At 37.7% G+C, this 5,590-nt stretch overlaps 1 long non-coding RNA gene across 1 annotated transcript; it reads right to left on the bottom strand.

Annotated features, from left to right (window-relative positions):
- Window positions 1–212: 212 nt before the first annotated feature.
- LOC129407303 (uncharacterized) lies at window positions 213–764 on the bottom strand. The gene is made up of 3 exons (XR_008631489.1): window positions 646–764; window positions 492–566; window positions 213–340 (listed from the first exon to the last, which is right to left on the bottom strand). It is a non-coding gene; the product is annotated as an uncharacterized LOC129407303 (long non-coding RNA).
- Window positions 765–5,590: the final 4,826 nt, after the last annotated feature.

Here is a 5,590-nt window from a genome sequence, read left to right as displayed (position 1 = left end):
GCAATAAAATTATGTTTAGGCTTTGAATCTTTTTTCGAACCCCTCTACACATATTTTTCTCGGAACATGAACATCACTTTTTCATGTTGATGAAATTTGAACAAATCATGCTGAATATGCATATTTATCTTATGGTACCTTATCATGAAATGTATAAGTATGTATAATGTAATTTAATTTATCTAATTCTGTAAAAGAATACAAAAACAGTCTTTAGTTTTCTACAGATCTGTATTGTCTTAAACAGAATCAAACACAAAGAGAGCACAGGGACAGAGACACACAGTTTGGAGCTGGACAGTGTGAAGATTTATTCCAGTGAAGAAGCTCTGGTCTCTGCCTGTGGACACAGAATAACACATGATGATCACATTCTGATGATCTACTCTGTTGTACATGTTTAAATACACTTATAGCAATTATTACTACAATAATGGACCAGAACAGAAGAACAAGAACATTAGAAGTGTATCTGCAGAAACAAAACTCACCATGTGCTGCTTTTCTTCCTCTAAACACAGTAACAGGGAGGGCATCTGGTATAAAGTCTCCTAATGCCACATCACCTTGTACAAGTACGATAACTGTTTCAATAGGAAGTTCATTTTGAAAAAAATTTAAAATAATTTTAGTTGGTTTACTTACTTTGTTCATCTGTGGTCTGTGTTTTGTTGATTCTCAAACATCTTCCTTTTTTCTGAAACATCAGCTGTAACATTCATGAACTTCCCCACAGCTCCAGCAGAGCTCTGGACGTCACTCTTGTTTGTAGACGACTCTGGAAGCAAAACACATTCAAATCTTAGTACAAGTGTCACACTCTTGTAGATGGACAGTCAAAAACAATTTGTTTCAAGCTGTCCTTACATTAACTCTAATTTCAAATAAAACAACACAAACATGTTTTAACAATGACGACATTCTAGGCCGGAGAAGCACATAATAAAATCTTTGAAAAGTCTCACCTCCAGATCAGCTCTGATAATCCTCCTGCTCCACACTGTGTGTCTCTGCTCCTGGAACTGTCCTGTGTCCTGTTACATTTGAATTTTCCCTCCAAAAGTTTTGGGGAGGAGAATTCCAGAGGGAGGAGCCTCACCAGAGATTATAATAAAGTCATGTTTCCTCAACCTGATTAAAACATGCAGGTCTCACATCGGCCACAATCAAGCGATGTTTGTAAGATTTAAACATGCTTGACAGAGAAACATAAAAAAGTGATGTTATTGTTGTCAAATTTGTTTTTGCAATTTGAGCAACCCCTCTCGGACCGTTTTTTCAGTGTACGATTTCGTCACTGTATGAACCTCACGGTATGATATTTATTGCGATATCTTGGCCTAAACCACTAAGCCCCAGACAGGTAAATTTAAACTTTTAAAAACTACTAAATATAGGATTATACGATTTACAACTATTTACATTTCATAAACTAATATTGCACTTTGTGACATCAGGATTATCAGTTTTTCACTATTATTTCATGTATTAGTTAGATAGTTAAAACCATTTGACAGTTAAACCTCCCCTCCCCCAGCAGCACTTGGCAGAGTCCAAATCAGGGCGATGGGGTGCACCGGGCCTGCACTGATAAGGGCGCGCCTCCAAATCAGCGCCTCCACCAATCACCTCAAAGGAAAGGAAAAAAAGGAGTGAAACAGGGAAAATGAACATGGCATCAAATGAATATAACCAGAAAACATGAAGGTAATGAGAGGGTGTGGTCTAAGCTCCCTCAAGTGGGAACTTAAAAGTATGACTGCATTAGAACTATTTTGTGGAGGCGAACTGTCAATCACTACTTTCTCTTCTTATGTACAAGACTCAAAACTGCTTAAAAGCTTAACTGTTATTTCTTTTTGTAGTCTGCACTGAAATGGAGCAAAGGATCATGGTCTATGTAGTTCTGTCTTTTTTTTTTTTTTACTATTGCTGCACCGTAACTCTTAATTTAAGCAAAGAGACTTATAATTCGATATATTGTGATGGTCCAAGATATTATTGTGAGAACTTTGACAATGCGATATCATGATATTTCTGTTATTGTTACTGCCCTAGTTTTAAAGTGAAATAATACCAAAACAGTCTTTAGTTTTTCGCAGTTTTGTATTCTCTTAAACCAGGGGTCTCCACCGTCTTACAAGTCGCTCGCCAAGGGATTTCTGAATTATACATATTGCGCTGAATAACTCAAATTTGATTGATTATCGTTGTAAAAGTGTAATTTTGAACTTTGTGCTCTAATAAAATAGATAATGATTTTAGGTTTTATGGGCATCTGACTGTACAGCACTAAGGCTTGCAGTCTTATATATATCGACTCAGATTCTTGCGATCGCTAAAATGAGTAGTTCTCCAGCATTTTCATTTTGTAAAGGTAACTCACCAGACGCAAAAGGCTGGAGATCCCCTGTCTTAAACAGAATCAAACACAAAAAGAGCACAGGTACAGTGAAAAACAGTTTGGAGCTTAGAACCTTTAATAATAATAATAATAATCGTAATCATAATGCATCAGTTTTATATAGAGCTCTGGACACGCAAAGACGCTTTACAGATCATTATTCATCCAGTGCACGACTTTTCCAGTGAAGAAGCTCTGGTCTGTGCCCGTGGAAACAGGAATAACACATGATTTCATTATGATTATCTACAGTCCCTGACAAAAGTCTTGTCGCTTATCCATTTTGTAGAAACAAAAGCTTATAACTTGACTTTAAATTAATCGATTGGTTTTAGAAATGTCTCATATGAAAGCTAAAACCCTCCCAAATTATGCTCAATAAACTAAAATAAATTTGCTTCACTGAAAAAAGATTGATCATTTAATGAACACAGAAAGGTCAGATTTTGGCAAGACAAAAGTTTTGTCGCCTACAGAAAATTGAACAAATAATTTACTTCAAATACAAAAATATGTTGCATAACGTCAGTGAATTAAGTAGTGGTGCTGTGAGATCCATATTTAATATCTTGTATGACGTCCATGAGCTTGAAGGACGCATCCATGCGGTTTGACAATGATTCATACAATTTGTTGATGAAGTCATCAGGAATAGCAAAGAAAGCGTCTTACATGCCTCCCAGAGTTCATCAAGATTCTTTGGTTTTGCCTCCATGCTTCCTCTTTCATTCTACCCCAGACATGCTCAATGATGTTCATGTCTGGTGACTGGGCTGGCCAGTCCTGGAGCACCTTGATCTTCTTCGCCTTGAGAAACTTTGATGTAGAGATAGAAGTATGTGATGGAGCACCATCCTGCTGCAAAATTTGACCCCTTTTATGGTTGGGAATGTAAGAGGAGCTAATACTTCTTGATATTTTAGGTTATTGATATTTGCCTTCCACCCTGCAAATGTCTCACACACCCCCATACTGGATGGAACCCCAGACCATGATTTTTCCGCCACCAAACTTAACTGTTTTCTGGGTGAATCTTGGATCCATGTAGGCTCCAGTAGGTCTCCTGCAATATTTGTGGCGGCTGTGATGTAATTCAACTGAGGATTCATCTGAGAAATCCACCTTCTGCCACTTTTCCAGTGTCCATCCTTTTAGCAGGCTGTGGGCCTTGGCAAATGCCACACGGTTTTTTAATTGCCTTTTGTTTAGTGCTGGTTTCTGTGCACTGATTCGACCATGGAGGCCATTTCGAGACAGAATTCTACAAACTGTTGTGGTTGACACAGGGACTTGAGGTGACCAGGCCTGGTGGAGTCTGCTGCAGTGGAAAAGTGTCTGGCCGTGGATTTTCGAATCAAACAAACGGTCCTCCCGAGCAGTTGTCTTGCGGGTCTGCCGGACCTGGGCTTGTCAAAAACATCTCCAGTCATTTCAGATCTTTTTCTTATTCTTTGTACTTGACGCTGAGACACATTGAAGGTGTCACCACCTCAGCAGTGGATCTGGTCTTCAGCCTCTTGATAATTAACGCTTTGGTCTCAGGGTGGATCTTAGGCATGTTGTCAGAGGTCAAGTTGCAGTTGATGTGAAGGTCTGGTGTGCTGGGTTCTTTTTATACACACCCACTAACTGACTGATCAGTAACTGACCACAGGTGAGGCTGTAATCTAGGATTGGGTGCATCATATGACAAGGCGACAAGACTTTTGTCTTGCCAAAATCTGACCTTTCTGTGTTCATTAAATGATCAATCTTTTTTCAGTGAAGCAAATTTTTTTTTAGTTTATTGAGCATAATTTGGGAGGGTTTTAGCTTTCATATGAGACATTTCTAAAACCAATCGATTAATTTAAAGTCAGGTTATAAGCTTTTGTTTCTACAAAATGGATAAGCGATAAGACTTTTGTCAGGGACTGTACTTTGCTTTGTACATGTGTAAATATAGATCAAGCACCTATTATTCTATTATAGTTGAAGCACCTGTTATTATCTTATACAATAATACCAGAACCTATTCACAGTGAACATTACAATTGTACAGCAGAAACAATATTGTCCATGTGCTGCTTTTCTTCTTCAATACGCAGGAACAGGCAGGGCATCTGGTACAAAGTCACATCACTCTGTAGTTCACTAGTACAGTATATGATGAAAAAATATAATTCGGTTAAAATCATTTTTGTTGGTTTACTTGCTTTGTTTTAGCCAGGCTGGTGTCACCTAGTGCCTCCGCTCAATTTCATTTCATTTCAGGATTTAAAGCCGGAACAAAGAGAATGTTTGGCGAATTTTATCAAGGGGAAAGACGTTATTGCCCTTCTTCTTCCTACGGGATTTGGGAAAAGCTTAATATACCAGATAGTCCCGTTAGTGGCGCAAAACATACGTCACGACCAAATAGCAACGATTGGTTAAATTATAAAATGTAAAAAACTACTACAACTACTACAACTACTACAACACCTACAACTGCTTCTACAACTGCTACAACTACTACAACTACTACTACTACTGCTACTACAAATACTACTACTACTACTACTACAACAACTAATACAACTACTACTACAACTACTACCACAACTACTACTACTACTACTACTACAACTACTAGAACTATTACAACTACTACAAAAACTACTACTACTACTACAACTGCTACAAAAACTACTACTACTACCACAACTACTACAGCTACTACAACTACCACTACAACTACTACAACTACCACTACAACTACTACAACTACTACTACTACAGCTACCACTACTACTACTGCAACTACTACTACTACTACTACTACAACAACTACTACAACAACTAGAACTATTACAACTACTACTACAACTACTACAAAAACTACTACTACAACAACTACTACTACTACAACTACAACTACTGCAACTACTACTACAGCTACTACAACTACTACAACAACTAGAACTACTACAACTACTACAACTACCACTACATCTACTACTGCAACTACTACTACTACTACTACAACTACTACAACAACTAGAACTATTACAACTACTACAACTACTACAACTACCACTACAACTACCACAACTACACTACAACTACTACTACAACTACTACTACAACTACTACCACAACTACTACTGCAATTACTACTACTAAGACTACAACTACTACAACAACTAGAACTATTACAACTACTAC

This window comes from Boleophthalmus pectinirostris, unplaced genomic scaffold (assembly GCF_026225935.1).
Source record: "Boleophthalmus pectinirostris isolate CB_2022bp ecotype Guang Dong unplaced genomic scaffold, ASM2622593v1 HiC_scaffold_9, whole genome shotgun sequence".
Classification (NCBI taxonomy): Eukaryota; Metazoa; Chordata; class Actinopteri; order Gobiiformes; family Gobiidae; genus Boleophthalmus; species Boleophthalmus pectinirostris.
This window is presented reverse-complemented; position numbering and strand designations above follow the sequence as displayed.